At 36.6% G+C, this 18,100-nt stretch overlaps 1 long non-coding RNA gene across 1 annotated transcript in view; it reads right to left on the bottom strand.

The window, feature by feature from the left end:
- The window catches only part of LOC128558668 (uncharacterized), a 37,321-nt gene extending 21,787 nt beyond the window's left edge, over positions 1 to 15,534 (bottom strand). The window contains exons 1-3 of the long non-coding RNA XR_008371797.1: positions 7,376 to 15,534; positions 6,565 to 6,743; positions 5,571 to 5,697 (exon numbers count right to left, since the gene is read on the bottom strand). This is a non-coding gene — a long non-coding RNA (uncharacterized LOC128558668). The remainder of the gene's footprint in view (positions 1 to 5,570; positions 5,698 to 6,564; positions 6,744 to 7,375) is intronic.
- Between the last annotated feature and the right edge of the window lie 2,566 nt (positions 15,535 to 18,100).

The following is an 18,100-nucleotide window of genomic DNA, read 5'->3' as shown; positions in this document are numbered from 1 at the left end:
AGTACGAACAATGTTGGGGGCAGCGCATTTGACGTAAGTTACTGATACAGTAAAAAATTCTATGGTTTAGATTGCATTTTTAATGCTTCAAGAAGAGGTTTTTATGAAAGAAACAAGACGCAAATACCAGATGTCAATCTGCGCAGAATTACATACACGTCCCTGGGAAAGCATTTCAAAAATAAAAATCGGGTATTAACAGCATGTGAACTGCCTTGTTTGCACACGATTTTTCTCCCGTTAATACATGGGCGGATCCAGTGAAAAAAGTAGTTTTTATGCAAGAATAAGTGTAATACAATGGGCCCATCCTGTATATTCAATTAATCGGTACATGCGTAAATTGGTCAAGTTTTATATAAGAATGGCCATATGACAATGACATATTGTTAGTGACCATCCTAGGCTTTCCAATGTCCAGTTAATGAGAAGTCAAACCAATTAAACCGTCATTATGTATACTATATTTAATTACGGGTCCGAATAATAATTTTATATTATTTCTCCATATGTCAGGAAAACGTGACTTGGTCAGAAAGTCCCGGCTAAACCAGCCCAGGTCTGGCCAGCCAAGAGTAAAAACAGCTTTGACCAATCATTGCAAAGTATTTTGCAAAAGGCGGCAGGCATGTGATTGTCACATGACCTAAAGTATAGAAAAGAAGGGCCAAAATCGCCCAAGCTTCAGTTTAGGCCTCGGTACCATCTGGCTAACTCATTTTTGATAAATTTCTTTTTTGGCTCTAGATCTAAATTTCAGAAATATTCATTTATTTTATGTTAGTGAGAAAGGACTTTAGAATCTAAAAGACTTTTAATAAATAGAAACTATTAATAACAAGAGCTCGTCGAACACAAAATGCCCCCCTTGATGCATTCAGTAATTGCACAAGGAACAGAAATTATATGCTCACTGTAAACAAAAGTTCTACCATTCTGGTTTAATCTGACTTTGACCTTTAACCTATTAACCTAACAACTAACAGTGATCTTGGTACCATCCACTGAGCCATTTTTGAATGTTCCAAATTTCAAGACTAGCTCAAGGTCAAAATCGATGTCAAATTTCATTTCTGTACAAAACAATGTGTATGTGGTCCAAATTTGAAATCTGTGGCTTGAGAAATGTGAAAGCAGGTCACTAGATCAATTCCAAGGTCAAAGTTCATTTCGGTAGACAGAACTATGCATGTGCTTCAAATTTGAAGGTTGTAGCTTGAGAAATGTGAAAGTAGGTAATAGGTAAAAATCAATGTGAAATTTCAATTCAGAACACAAAAATATGCATGCGGTCCAAATTTGAAGCCTGTTGCTTGAGAAATGTGAAAGTAGGTCACTATGTCAACCTCAAGATCAAAGTTCACTTCGGTACACAAAACTATGCATGTGGTTCAAATTTGAAGGCTGTAGCTTGAGAAATGTGAAAGTAGGTCACTATGTAAACCTCAAGATCAAAGTTCATTTCGGTACACAAAACTATGTCTGTGGTTCAAATTTGAAGGCTGTAGCTTGAGAAATGTGAAAGTAGGTCACTAGGTCAAAATCAAGGTCAAATTTTATTTCGGAACACAAAACTATGCAAGTGGTCCTAATTTGAAGCCTGTACCTTCAGAAATGTGAAAGTAGGTCACTAGGTCTATCTCAAGATCAAAGTTCATTTCAGTACACAAAACTATGCAAGTGATCCAAATTTGAAGGCTGTAGCTTGAGAAATGTGAAAGTAGGTCACTAGGTCAAAATCAAGGTCAAATTTATTTTGGAACAAAAAACTATGCATGTGGTCCAAATTTGAAGCCTGTACCTTCAAAAATGTGAAAGTAGGTCACTAGGTCAAGATCAAGGTCAACTCGTGTCAAGGTTCATCTTGCCACTCAAAACTATACATGTGGTCCAAATTTGAATGATGTAAGTTATGGATATGAAGGTTCTAAGTTTTTCCCTATATAAGTCTATATGAACCATATGACCCCTGGGGCGGGGCCATATTTGACCCTAGAGCGATAATTTGAACAAACTTGGTAGAGAACCACTAAATGATGCTACATCACAAAATATCAAAGCCATAGTCTTTGTGGTTTGGACAAGAAGATTTTTAAAGCTTTTCCCTATATAAGTCTATGTAAACCATGTGACCCCCAGGGCAGAGCCATATTTGACCCTAGGGGAATAATTTGAACAATCTTAGTAGAGGACCACTAGATGATGTCATATAAAAAATATCAAAGCCCTAGGCCCTGTGGTTTTGGACAAGAGGTTTTTTCAAAGTTTTTTTCCTATATAAGTCTATATAAACCATGTGACCCCCGGGGCGGGGCCATATTTGACCCCAGGGAAATAATCTGAACAATCTTGGTAGAGGACCTCTAGATTTTGCTACATACCAAATATCAAAGCCCTAGGCCCTATGGTTTTGGATAAGAAGATCAGAAACCATTTTAACTGGTCCTGGCCAATGTGACCTTGACCTTTGACCTAATGACCTCAAAATCAATAGGGGTCATCTACTGGTTATGGCAAACCTAACTATCAATTTTCCTAACACTAGGCCCAAGCGTTCTAGAGTTATTGCCTGGAAACCATTTTACTGTTCCTGGTCACTGTGACCTTGACCTTTGACATACTGATCTCAAAATCAATAGGGGTCATCTGCTGGTCCTGACCAACCTTCCTATCAAATTTCGTGACCCTTGGCCTAAGCGTTCTGGAGTTATCTTCCGGAAACCGTTTTACTGTTCAGGGTCACTGTGACCTTGACCTTTAACATACTGACCTCAAAATCAATAGGGGTCATCTGCTGGTCATTACCAACCTCACTATCAACTTTCATGATCCTAGGCCCAAGTGTTCTCAAGTTATCATCCAGAAACCGTTTTACTATTCTGGGTCACTGTGACCTTGACCTTTGACATACAGACCTCAAAATCAATAGGGGTCATCTGCTGGTGATGACCAACCTCCCTATCAACTTTCATTATCCTAGGCCCAAGCGTTCTTGAGTTATCATCCGGAAACGGATTGGTCTACATTCCGACCAACCGACCTACCGACCGACATCTGCAAAACAATATACCCCTCCTTCTTTGAAGGAGGGCATAAAAAGTGTTGCTTATTGACTTTAAAGTGTTTAGTAAAAATCACAACGCGGAAGTGCGACATAAGCTTTAATAGCCTGTCTGTGCGTAATGCAGAGAGCCTGCCTGTGCATCAAAAACTGGTGTGCAGAGAAACTGCCGGTGCCCTGACAAAAACCGAAAGTAAGGGGTTTTGAATAATTCCATTTACATTACGGCCTATTTGTCAGTAGCTCTTGGAAGAATATTGAACAAGAGCACCGCCTTGCGGGTGCTGACGCTCATCTGATTTTTTTTTGTATAATAGAAATATTGTCCTACCCATGATTTTCTAAGTCTAAAAAGGGCCATCATTCTTGCAAAAAGCAGGATAGAGTTATGTTTCTTGATGTACAGTGTCCACTTATGATGGTGAAAAACTGTTGCAAGTTTTAAAGCAATAGCTGATAGTTTATGAGAAAAGTTGACTTAAACATAATATTCAACCAAGAAAATGATTTTTCTAAGTCCAAAAGGGGCAATAATTATTGCAAAAAGCAGGATGGAGTTATGTTGCTTGCTGTACAGGGTCAGCTTATGATGGTGAACAAGTGTTGCAAGTTTCAAAGCAATAGCTTTGATAGTTTAAGAGAAAAAGTTTACCTAAACATAAAACTTAACCAAGAAATCTGATATTTTTTAAGTCCAAAAGGGGCCATAAATCTTGCAAAAAGCAGAATGGAGTTATGTTTCTTGCTGTATAGGGTCAGCCTATGATGGTGAACAAGTGTTGCAAGTTTTAAAGCAATAGCTTTGATAGTTTAGGATAAAAGCTGACTTAAACATAAAACTGAACCAAGAAAACTGATTTTCTAAGTCCAAAAGGGGCAATAATTCTTGCAATAAGCAAGATGGAGTTATGTTTCTTGATGTACAGGGTCTGCTTATGATGGTGAACAAGTATTCCAAGTTTCAAAGCAATAGCTTTGATAGTTTAGGAGAAAAGTTGACCTAAACATAAAACTTAACCAAGAAATCTGATATTTTCTAAGTACAAAAGGGGCCATAAATCTTGCAAAAAGCAAGATGGAGTTATGTTTCTTGCTATACAGGGTCAGCTTATGATGGTGAACAAGTATTCCAAGTTTCAAAGCAATAGCTTTGATAGTTTAGGAGAAAAGCGGGGCCTCCGTGGCCGAGTGGTTAGAGTCGTTGACTTCAAACCATTTGCCCCTCATCGATGTGGGTTCGAAACCTCATTTGGGGCGTAGAATTCTTCACGTGAGGAAGCCATCCAGCTGGCTTACGGAAGGTCGGTGGTTCTACCCAGGTGCCCGCTCGTGATGAAATAGTGCACGGAGGGGCACCTGGGGTCTTCCTCCACCATTAAAGCTGGAAAGTCGCCATATGACCTAAAATTGTGTCGGTGCGACGTTAAACCCAACAAAATAAAATAAAATAAATAAATTAGGAGAAAAGCTGACCTAAACATAAAACTTAACCAAGAAATCTGATATTTTCTAAGTACAAAAGGGGCCATAAATCTTGCAAAAAGCAAGATGGAGTTATGTTTCTTGCTATACAGGGTCAGCTTATGATGGAGAACAAGTATTCCAAGTTTCAAAGCAATAGCTTTGATAGTTTAGGAGAAAAGCTGACCTAAACATAAAACTTAACCAGGCAACGCCGACGCAGACGCCGACGCCGACGCCGACAACCGCTCAAGTGATGACAATAACTCATCATTTTTTTTCAAAAAATCAGATGAGCTAAAAATAAATACAAATAGTGCGATTGATATGTATGATATTGAAGGAAAAAGTTGTTAAAGACTGTGGAAAATGACAGCTCGTTTTTTTGCCTCCTCTACCAACCTGGACATTGTTTTTAGCAAAGAATCGCCAGTATCGATGCAAAGAAACCGCCGATATAGCAGATTTCACAAAGAGTCCGCAGATATGGATATGCACCATGATTTAACTTCTAGAGCTGTTTGAGCCAAAAATAACCAATAGCAGACTAACAGGCTGAATAGAACAAACTTACAATAAACAATATGATTTGCACAAGACTTAAATTATAAGCTAGCAAGTTTCCATGAATTTTCCATATTTTTTTTCCAGTTTTCCACGACATTCAACAAACTGACAGTTTTTAATTACCAGAATCAGTGTGAAGCAAAGGGCCACTTATATTATGGCCCTCAAAAATTATTCAACACATCACTTTTCACAATGAGTTTGATATTGTATCAGTGTTTTAACAAATTACTTATTGAAGAAATTATATTGAAGTGTTTTTGTACTTTTGAAAAAGCTATTTTGATCCCTGATTTAAACATAAAACCAGCATAAATTCAAATTTAATCACTTTTCCAGAAAAAAAATTAAATTCTGTGACTTTTACGGAGTTAAATAGATTTCCATGACTTTTCCTCAAATCAATTGATTTCCATGATTTTCCAGAACAAATTGAATTCCGTCATTACACTGTGTGTGTGTGAACAACTGAATAACTCACCTTGTCATACAAAGTCAAGCCAACATATTTCAAGTGTCCATCATGGAGAAACATGTTGGGATATTTTTTCATCCATACACCAATCTCCTTCATACAGATAGACCTTATTTCTGCTTGAGTGTCCAGGCTGCAAACATTGATCAAACATACTATAGATATACACAGCTAACACACTGCCTGTAACATCAATCAGAGAGTTATCTATCTTGAACGGGTAAGTACAGAGGGTGAATGCCATTTCTAAGCAATGGTTTAGGAACGTATGTGTTAACCAGCATCCTAACAATCAGGCTATGCTTTCCAAAACACACCTGGCATATATTCCACTAATTTTCTCTTTTTCTCCACATTTTTTCTTTCTAAAACATGTTTACTGTTTAGGTTGGGGTACTAATACACAAGTCAGACAAGAGCAAGCACACAGATTTTTAGTATTTCTCTCACCATATACACTGTTCCTTGAAAAAGACACTGTCATGACATCAACGGACATACAACTGATATGTTAAATAATTTCGTGGTCAAAATATGGAATACAGACAAATTTTTTTCATCTCTAAAATTGATCAATGTCAGTACAATTCACCCTTCATCCTTTCAACCATATCTGAATTTTCAGATAATTCATCAACTGGGAAATTAGTCTGCTTTTGGTCAAACTGAGCAAAGGCACATGTATTTTATAGTCATACAATACCCCAGCCTTAACCAATATTAAAATTCCTTAATGAATGACAAGAGTTATGGACTGGACACAAATTGCGGAATGGCAGAAAAGCGTATTGTTAGTGTCCCCGAAACTCATTTTCAACCAGTTGGGGACTAATAAAATACTCTTCCTTAGACAAAACTATCAGTGTAGTTTTCGCCTGTTTCCTTTATATATTTTATGTTTGGATTATTCGAAATAATGAATAACTCAATCATTTTAAAACCAATGTCCATTTGCTACCTCAATGTTTTACAGTATTCTAAGATTACACATTCCACCTACCTGCTAGTGTACTTGTGTGACTGAAGGCTTTGACCTGCGAGTCGGTGAGACGTGGTCCATCATAATTATACTGATCATAGATGATACTCTACTGGCACTGTCGGACAAGGACTTGCAGTAATTTGGTGTGAACTTCTTCCAAGTAGGCCCAGTCATTATGAGGGATAGTCTCCGCCATCCTGTAACAGCCATAGAATTCTCAACAATCTAAGCTAGTAAGCTAAAATACCCCAAGACTCTATTTTAACAGTTCCAATTTTCTTTGTTGAGTTTGATGTAACCACAACATAATTAAAGGTAATATGATAACTTTCCAGCTACTGACGGTGGAGGAAGACCCCAGGTCACCTTCCAGGCATTTGTTAGGCACAAGTGGCCTCCTGTGTAGAACTTAAAACATACAAATAACTTGGAGTTAAAATTTAGAAATCAAGTATACTAGTATTATCATTGTTTGCGGCAAAAAGTGATTTTTTTGTACTTGTAAAATAAAACTTGGTATAAGCTTTTGCCGCAACTCATTTAGACTGATGTCATATGATTGTATGCCCCATACAGCTGACTAACACTTAATACACACAATTCATTTTTATAATTTTCATTGGAATTTTGTCCTCAAGTGGCAAAACAGCCGATATAACTTTATTGCTTATATTTACTGCTGCTTGGTCAGAAAAAAGTTACGTTCATTTATGATTTGATAATTTATTGACATTTTTACTTCCAAAAATTTGATATTCCATTATACATGCAAAACCATTATTGTGAAAGCATCCTAAACTGCCATCAGTACAGACAGTACAAACCATACCGCTGTTATGTTCTTCAATTACGGTCTATTAATAGTCCATTTTTCATCTTCAACTTTCCATACTTTCTATTTTGCTGCGATTGGCCATTTTAGGTTTGATAAACATCCACCTTCTATTGATGTATTTCCACAAACGCTGCCATTACTGCTTTTGCAGAAAATAAACCATGTTTGCTTGTTGGCTGTAGTATATCTCTGCAATGAACTAGTGATTACTTAGACAGATGAAAAAAACAATACAAATATATTGACACCGAGTCAACAAGCTAAAATTGGCTACTAGGAAAGTGTTAACTCATATCACTCGGTTTCATAGGTACAGTCTTGGACTAAAAAGTATCCAAAATCTTTAAGTATTACTCATTTAATAACCAGAAACCAAATCTAAATCTCCGGGTCCTATTGACCTTAAATCAACTGGGGTCATTTACTCACCACAAGCAATAGTTACATGTAGGTATGTAGGTCAGAAAGATTTTTTTCTTCAGTTTTCACCTACTGAACATGACTTTAATGAAGTATACATGATACAGTCCTTAACATTTTATTAGTGTAGACTTATCCCAAGTTTCCTTTACATGCAAAAATAGTGGTTGTGGTGGTCACACATTCATACAATCAGGTCATGTAATCATACTGGGATGGTGGTCCAAAAATGTTGAATACCTTGAACAAGGAGTGTCCCCTCCTTATCTAGCAGCAAACTTTTAGCAGAGTTAAGAAATCTGGGAAGCAGGGCTGTGCTGTAAGCTGTACACATGTTTTATAGTGTTTTTTACTGTAGCCATAGTTGCACATGATGTCATTATTAAATACTGAAAAGGATCAATTTTGTACTGACTTGTGTAAATGGGGCTGCACACTGTGGCGTATATTATGTTATACCAGCTTTATGTTATTAAATGAACTTGTTACCCAACCCCTATATCCCTAGTAGTCCATAGTTTGTGCTATATTCTACCCATGTTTACTGGGCTAATAAGTAAACAAGAGACTATTATTGAAAAGTGCATGACTGTCCCTCATATAGCTTCATGCCACTGGAAGTGATAATCTGCATGTTATATCTTAGTAAATGTTTGCTCAAGTCTTTTTCAACCTATAACATTGAATATCTGTAAAACTGGGGTTATTTTTATTATCTATAATGCTTGTGAAAAAGGTGTGTGTGTGTGTGTGTGTGTGTGTGTGTTCGGGTTTAACGTCTTTTTCAACAATTTTTCAGTCATATAAACGACGGTGTCTACTTGTAGCAGTGAGCACAATGCCCAACTTTATAGTGCTGCCTCACTTGAATATCACGCCGTAGACACGTGGCATGATATCCCACCCAGTCACATTATACTGACACCGGGCTGACCAGTCCTAGCACTATCCTCTTAATGCTGAGCGCCAAGCGAGGAAGCTACTAGTACCATTTTTTACGTCTTTGATATGACGCGGTTGGGGATCGAACCCACGACCTCCCGCACTCGAAGCGGACGCTCTACCACTAGGCTACCGAGGCGGTGAAAAAGATTAAACCCATGATGAAAACTACACACCAGTGCAGATCAACAATATCTCAACTGCATCTAAGTAAGTATGTATAGCTTACTTAGTGTCACAAACCGGTCAAGTAGTCTGTGGAAACATTTTTTAGGTAAGGGGTATCTGTGAAAACAATAATATCTTTTTTTAAGTATAATTTTATAGATGAAAGAAAGTGTATAATTTACAACATGTTCTGATGCTTCTTTATTTATTTTCAATACATCAGCTGAACTACTCAATCAGTTCAACCTGGGAATAAAACTTTGCCCAATTCTTGCTTTTCACCTTTTTCCATTTATTCTCTGGATATATGTCACTTCAGGGTTTAAGTCTGAGAGAGTATTCATATTTAAACTGTGTCCAAATTGTGTTCTTTATTTATTGTTCCTTAATAATCAGTTCCTGTATGAATGATATATCCTATGTCACATAAAACAAGAGCTGTCTCCATAGGATGACACATGCCCCCGATGGCACTTTAAATGAATAGTTATGGCCGATGTTCGAGTTTAGGACCTTTGACCTACGGAGCTGGGTCTTGCGCGCGACACGTCGTCTTACTGTGTCACACATTTATGCGTAGTTATTTTAAAATGCATGCATGAATGACAAAGATATGGACCAGACACGCCCATCAATGCACTATCATGAAAAAAGACCTTTAACATCTAAGTGTGACCTTGACCTTTGAGCTACGGACCTGGGTCTTGCGCATGACACGTCGTCTTACTGTGGTACACATTCATGCCAAGTTATTTGAAAATCCATCCATCGATGACAAAGATATGGACCGGACACGCCCATCAATGCACTATCCCTTAATGTCTAAGTGTGACCTTGACCTTTGAGATACGGACCTGGGTCTTGCGCGCTACATGTCGTCTTACTGTGGTACACATTCATGCCAAGTTATTTGAAAATCCATCCATTGATGACAAAGATATGGACCGGACACGCCCATCAATGCACTATCCCTTAATGTCTAAGTGTAACCTTGACCTTTGAGGTACGGACCTGGGTCTTGCGCGCGACACGTCGTCTTACTGTGGTACACATTCATGCCAAGTTATTTGAAAATCCATCCATCGATGACAAAGATATGGACCGGACACGCCCATCAATGCAATAACCTTTAATGTCTAAGTGTGACCTTGACCTTTGAGCTACGGACCTGGGTCTTGCGCGCGACACGTCGTCTTACTGTGGTACACATTCATGCCAAGTTATTTGAAAATCCATCCATCGATGACAAAGATATGGACCGGACACGAAAAATGCGGACAGACCGACAGACCGACAGACTGACAGACCGACAGACAGACGGTTCAAAAACTATATGCCTCCCTTCGGGGGCATAAAAACTCTTATTTAAGGGCTTGTCAAAGGTCAAATCTATTGACTTGATCTTTGGACCTCTGGTAATAGTATTTATTATGAGGATCTTACTATTATGACATCACTCTAAGCGCACACTATCATTGACAATTTGTTTGTTTGTTTTGGGTTTAACGCCGTTTTTCAACAGTATTTCAGTCATGTAACGGCGGGCAGTTAACCTAACCAGTGTTCCTGGATTCTGTACCAGTACAAACCTGTTCTCCGCAATTAACTGCCAACTTCCCCACATGAACCAGAGGTGGAGGACTAATGATTTTAGACACAATGTCGTTTATCAAATAGTCACGGAGAACATACGCCCCGCCCGAGGATCGAACTATCATTGACAAGGTAGACAGTAATATCCGCTAGATAATTATATACTTTCCGGCTAACTAGGCAAGAAAAGGTGCAGTTAAATCCAGGGGAGAGAAAACTTTAATAATTTATCACATGCACGTGCCTTTAATCCAACTCCATAACATTGATATGAAATACCTGTACATATAGTATATTTTTTACAAGAGCTGTCCAAATGACAGTGCGCTCGACTTTTCTCAGTGCTTGACTGAATTAGAGCTTTGCCAGTAAAAACTTTATAAAACTTTCACCGAAAAATCTAAGTTAAAAAAGGGCATAACTCTGTCAAAATTCAATCAGAGTTATGGGGTTTGTTTCTCCTGGTGTAGACTATGATAGTAAATAACCATTTTAAGTTTCAAGTCAATAGCTTTGATACAAACAGAGATATCTGACTTAATCAAAATCTTTTACCAAAAATTCTAAGTTAAAAAGGGGCATAACTTTGTCAAAATTCAAATCAGAGTTATGGGGATTGTTTCTCCTGGTGTAGACTTTGCCAGTAAATAACTATTTCAAGTTTCAAGTCAATAGATTTAATAGTACTAAAGATATTTGATGTTATCAAAACAATTAACCAAAAATTCTAAGTTAAAAAGGGCATAACTCTGTCAAAATTCAAATCAGAGTTATGGGGATCGTTTCTCCTGGTGTAGACTTTGATAGTTAACTATTTTAAGTTTCAAGCCAATAGCTTTGACAGTGACAGAGATATTGACTTTATAAAAAACTTTAACAAAAAATTCTAAGTCAAAATGGGGCATAACTCCATGAAAATTCAAATCAGAGTTATGTGGATTGTTTCTCTTGGTGTTTCTAGTCAATAGCTTTTATAGTAACAGAGATATCTGACTTCATCAAAAACTTTAACCAACGGCGATGCCGACGCCCCGGGCGAGTGCAATAGCTTTACTTTTTCTTCGAAAAGTCGAGCTCAAAATGGGTCCATATGGCACATGAGCTTTTATTAAAATATTTTACAGGCTGGATAGGAAAAGATGAATGTTAACTTTTGACCTTTAGGTGTGACCTTGACCTTTGCACTAGGGGTCTGGGTATTGTACATGACACATTGTCTCATTATGGGGAACATTTGTGTCAAGTAATATTAAAAAACAAAACACACCCCCCGTTCATGCCATGCTAACATTTGACTGCCAAGTGTGACCTTGACCTTGGGGTCTGAAATTTGTACACATCGTCTTATTACGAGGTACATTTGCGCCAAGTAATATTAAAATCCCTTCATGGATGGCAGAGTTATGGTCAGGACAGGAAAAAAGCCCTGCTGACCTTGGACCTCCAAGTGTGACCTTGACATTTGAGCTAGTGGTCCGGGCTTTGTGCATGGTACGTCGTCTCATCATGGGGCACATTTGTGCCAAGTAATATCAAAATCCTTCAATGAATGACAGAATTATGGACCAGACTCGAAATTGTGGATGGACGAACAGATTCTTATAATATATGTATGTATTATTCAGAGCTCCAGATAAGCTGCGTATTTGCGTATTTACGCAATTAAAATTGCAGAAAACCCAATTGAATTCATACAGTGTGCGTACTGAAACGCAATTAAAATTCCTAATACCCAATTCGTAAAAAATAGCTTGCGTATCGCATTTTCCATATTTAACTAGAACGGGTACGAGACTTTAACGCTAGATTTGACTGACTGGTTATACGTTATTGCAGAACAGGTTGCAATTTATCAGAAAAATAACAGGACCATTCAGTCGGCTGATCGGTGTTATTTGGACGCTTTGTAAACAATTTTACGCCGATAAATGAAAAGAGGTTGCAGGAAAAAACATTGTTGCAGCACAAACAAACAAATTAGTGGGATATTTTGCTGTTCAACAATGACAGTTATCTGTTTGTGACGATATAGTGTCACCAATACTGGATGACATCTTTTGGGACAATGCATATTGCGGTGACCACATCGTTCGGGATATTGTGGATGAACTGATCACAGACTGCATTAAAAGTGAAAAAGAAAAACAACAGTATGAAACATTCATTACAATTTTAAATACATTTTTGTATTAAACATTGAAGGGCGCAGTCAGTCCTGTTTAATGATATATACCATGTATACTGTAAGCAAAAAAATACTCAATTGTTAGTGCGAGATTGGTAAAATACCCAATTGGTTTTAGCAAATACCCAATTACTTCTGAAAAGGCTGGGTAATGATATTATTTTTACCCAATTCAAATTTCCAATACCCAATTCAGACAAAAAGTGATGGGTAAATACCCAATTGCACCAAAAGCTTATCTGGAGCTCTGATTATTCATCACATTGAGAACTCTGTTTTCAGCTCAAGACTGAGTAACCTTATTATATATAATGTCTTCCATTTTTATAGTATTAGAGTCTGAAAAGGATGTTTGGTGTCTGCATGTGATAAATATGAAATATGTGTAGTTTTCAGTACTGAATTTACTGAATCTGCTGAATAAAAAATATCATGTTTGCCAGAGGCTGGAATAATATAACTTTACTAAACTCATTCAAAAAATTCCATACCAGAACTACACATGTATTTGCTATCCTCTTTATGACACGTCAGCTGCAGCCAGGCTTGACAAAGGAAGAGAAAATAAATTTACAAATGTACCTTTTTCATAAATATTGACCTATTATTATTATTCAAACTTTAATTTTTAATGCAGGAAGAACGCAAAGTGATACAGGCATATCAGTCGCCAGTTATAGGCAATGCTGGGGTAAGTCTTGGTTGGAAGTACAGTAAAATCTGTCTTAAGTAGCCAGCCAAGGGAGTGGGAAAAAGTGGCTGCTTACAGCAGGTGGCTGCTTAATGCAAGTAATTTATAGAATGCTGCTTAAGACAGACTGGCTGATGAACAGAGGTGACCACTAAAGCAGGTTTTACTTTATGTAGAAATATGTTTTGTGTAATGTGTGGGTATACAAGGGAGTGAAGTATATTAAGAAATATGCACTATTTAACACCAAGGTCTGAGATTATATCTAAATATGCTCTAGGTGATGCATGTTTTGGTACAAAGGGGTGTGGAGTAAAATGGGTATACAAGAATGGGAGATATAATGAAAAATCTGGGTGGAGTACTACAGGGGTATACAATTGAGTGAGGTATATGAGGTATATATAGAAATATACATTGTGTAATTCATGTATATGAAAGGGAGTGGAGTATACCTTAAGATAAAACAAGTTATTATGTAAATGAAGCAAAGGATGCTCTAGTGTTGAAAGACACATGAAAACTTTACCAGCTGCACTGTAATCTGTCTTATAGTATTTCACTCCATTATTTTTAATGCTATAATGAAAAAAAAAAAATTCCCTATATAGTTTCAGACGAGCACCTGTGCACTATGCCTGTACTCTATGGAAAAGCAGAAATGTTCAGAAATCATTGTTGATAATGTTTCAGAAAGTGAAAATAGATTTAAGCAGAGCCCTCATTTTAAACATTTCTAGACTTATCTACCACTCCTTAGTTTGGAAAAAAATCCTGTAAAAAATATAATGAAAAAAAAATTATCAGATTCCAGCTAAAAAATTTAGATGTGTACACTTCCTTATTTAAACCTCAATTCAATGTTTTATGTAAAATTTATCAAAAACACCACTTTTCATAACTTCCCTTTATTCCCTTTTTCTTTAAAATGACAAGAAATTTTACTACCAAATGCCTCTGATCCCAATTCCCCAATAGTGGAAAGGTGGTCCTGTTTTGCTTTGTTGTTGATAAGCTTTTGTACACATTTTTGATTTTTAAACTATGTACAAAAAACAGTTGTAAAAAAAAAACGAACAAAAAAACAGATATATCTCACAACTGGCAGAAACACAAAAATGCATACCAGTTTAAAAAAAGTGAACATTTGATTGAGCAACAAAATTAAGTATCACGATATGATGACTCTATCACCATCATGTTTCACAGCCAATGCATTTTAGATCCTTTTTTTCCCAAAATATATTAACAATGCATCCCCTACTCCATCATGTGACAATAAATAGTGTTCTGATAAATATCCCTGAAAATCCACTTTTCCCAACCCCCATGCCAAAAACTTGCCCCCACCCTAACGCATTAACCCCCAACCTTGTAATTACCAGTTAACAATCACATATTCCAAGATGCCTGTCTGTCTCTCTATCTGTCTGTCTGTCTACCTAGCGAGCTATTGTAACAAATTATATTTTATGTCTCCACCTAACCCCAAACCTTCAATAGTATGACAATTATTTGTAGGTGCCATCCTAGATGTCTAGACTAATGTTCCTGTCACTTCTGTCTTGTCTGTTGACACTAACTACCCTTTGATGATTTTGCAAATTGTTTATCTGACATTAATAGAATTTTGTTCCTACAGTAGAATATGTACATTACAGCTTAAAAAACATAGTTGACTTTGTAGCATCATCATTCATTCCAGTATAAGTAAGATTAAACCTTTACTTTACACCCAGCAATCTGCTGGTACCTAGCTAGTTTGTCTCTCATATAAAGTGCATTGTCCAAAGATACACTACAATGGGAGTAGCAAGGAAACGAACCCAGGGTCTTCACTCCAGGAAAACGTCCTACTCTCTCAACCAATGCCACGAAGTAACTTTGACAAGCATGCACTGTACTTTATCAAGATACAGTGCTCTCGGTGGTCATAAATGAACAACTCAACATTGAAAGCACAGTCAAACCCCTTCAGCAAGACAGGCTTACAATACTGAAACACATGACATCCACCACAACGAAAGTCACCTCTTCACCACCACTGGGATCTGCATGTACATGCCTCCCAACTCCATGGTAAGCTACTCTGACAACTCTGCTTTATAAGCTGTAAAGGAACATTCCTACTGTGGATTATTAATTGTTTATTAATTGTATAATTTATGAAAAATTGCAAATTTATTAGTATGAGCAAAGGATAGTTTGCATCAAAACTAACAATGGTCACCACTCAAAATGTAAAACCCACTTTTTTCATCATTTAACACAGGAATTCATATAATATAATTTTTGGAAAGTGGTAAATTGCAGATCCAAACAAAAAAAAGCCCAATTTAATCATTAAATAATAATTATGTTCAAAGAAGGGAAACTGCCAAAGCAATGCAAATCCAGCATTTTTGATAGCTAGAAGGAGACCAAACTGAAGTTTCCATATTTTTGCAACTTCTGTAACATTTTTCTTTGTTATCATTTTGATCTAATTTTACTTTGCTTCCCTCAAAAAGTTTTAGCAGGTTCATTAATCTTGGAGGTGACCATTGATAGTTACACGCTACGTCAGTATTTCAAAGGTGAAAAATAATTTCATACAGTCATATATATTTCTATGTACAAACACTGACCCCTGTAGTGACATATATATCTATAATTAAAACTGGTCTAAGCCATTCATGAAGAATAACTTTAATATTCACGCCAGCAATAGCAAAATAAGAAGAATTAACTATTATTAAATTCCCAAGCAGGACTTTCTCAATGACTTTGGGAATGCCGCCAAAACTGGTGGATTTGGGGAAAATAGCATTGTTAATTGTTTGAAATGGGGAAAAAAGGATTTTAGCATAATATCTAAAGAAATAAAAAGCACTTTTTATAGATGCTGAAAAAATGAAGTGCAAATATGAAATCAATGCAGACATTTAAAGAGTAATTTGTCTGGCGTTTTAGTATTGGTAACAATTTGATGCGACCTCACTTGTTAAACTATGTTTTCTTCTGAAATCCGAAATATAAAAACATACTGAAGTTGAAAAAATACCAAAACTGTTGTAAGCTGGAAAAACTAACTTAATTCTGACTTTTAAAACTCTTCATCCAAATAATTTTCATTATTTTGAAGCCCTCAAGGGCAATAGTTCCATAGATCTAAACCAGCTGGTTACCAATTTCCTAAATTTCATAGAAATACACATTCTATATAAGCACATTTCAGATCTAAGAAAAAAAATCCTCTGATCTGGCTGGTTATCAAACTTTATCTAAATTCTATCTGTACAACTTCGGTCTAGTTCCAAGAAAATTATTCTAATAATTGAGGAGAGACTATCTACTTTAAAAATGTTGAGCAACACAAGGGTCATAACTCTACAGGATCCAACTGTCTATCAAACTTGGGACAAAATCTTATGCTCATATACATTCTCATCAAGTCTGGTGAACAATGGATAACAGCTGTTCAAATTAGAGCATAGACAGATGTTGATCTCAATAATACATCCTGTCAAGATGGGTACACAAAAATGGCAGTGTTTATAATCAGATGGAGATCTATGCAAGAGCTGATACTGCTCCATTCTGATGCATGGAAAATTAGGGAAGAGGCCAAGTGAAGTATGTTAAATATTGTGAAATCTGGGTGACAAAGTCATAAATAAAGTAGCAGAATAAATTCATTAAGGCAATAGTATTTTTGTATCACTTTGGGCTTCCTGCATATACCAAAGATACTACGGACATTAGCTGTCTACAACCTAATAAGTATGCAAGAGAAATTAGGTACATGTATAAATGTGTAATTTATTACCGGTACATTCATTACATACTAATATAAATAAATTACATATTTTATCTTCCTGAGGTTTCAACTCCTCCTACTCATCCAAGCTGGGACTGCAGTCTTCAATATGAAGAAAAATATCATAGTATTAATTGATAATTATACACTGTTGCTAATGCTGTATCAAAACAAAAAGTTGAATTGCTGAAATACAGCACAAAACTTTTGTTTCATTTACTGGTAATGACAACGATGTAAAATGGTAATGAACCAAGAGTTATTTGTAAACCATATATGCCCCCAAGAGCCTGATGACAAATTTTGCATACTATAACCTTGACTTATGACCTCAAAACATTGTCTACAGGGGATCATCCCATGAAGTTTGAAGGCTACTGGCCCAAACATTTTCCAGTAAATAAAAAAGAGACCTTTTTTAAATGACAAGGTCACTGGAACAATCAAGCTTCAAGTACTGACCCTAAAAACAACATGGTCATCTCCTGACCAAAGGCAATCTCCTACAAATATTGACTGTATTCCATGTGTAACATTGTCCTTTGACCTATAGACATCAAAAACATTTCAGTCATCTGCTGACCACAGGAAATAGTTCTATGAGGCTTAAAAGCAGTAGGCACAAATGTTCTTTAGTTACTTAGTAGAGACTGTTAACACTTGCTCTGACCTGCTGGCTCATAAAACAACAGTGATCATCAATTGACCACAGACAATCATCTTATATCAATTATCAAAAAGAATCCATTTTCAAACTCATTGTGACCTTGACCTTTGACCCCAAAACAATAAAGGTCATCTACTGACCACAGACAATCATCATGTATCAATTATCAAGAAGAAACCATTTTCAAACTCATTGTGACCTTGACCTTTGACCTTCTGACCCTAAAACAATAAAGGTCATCTACTGACCACAGG

Source organism: Mercenaria mercenaria, chromosome 7 (genome assembly GCF_021730395.1).
Source record: "Mercenaria mercenaria strain notata chromosome 7, MADL_Memer_1, whole genome shotgun sequence".
Taxonomy (NCBI): domain Eukaryota; kingdom Metazoa; phylum Mollusca; class Bivalvia; order Venerida; family Veneridae; genus Mercenaria; species Mercenaria mercenaria.
Note: the sequence above shows the minus strand (reverse complement) of the source record. Positions and strands in the feature narration are given on the sequence as shown.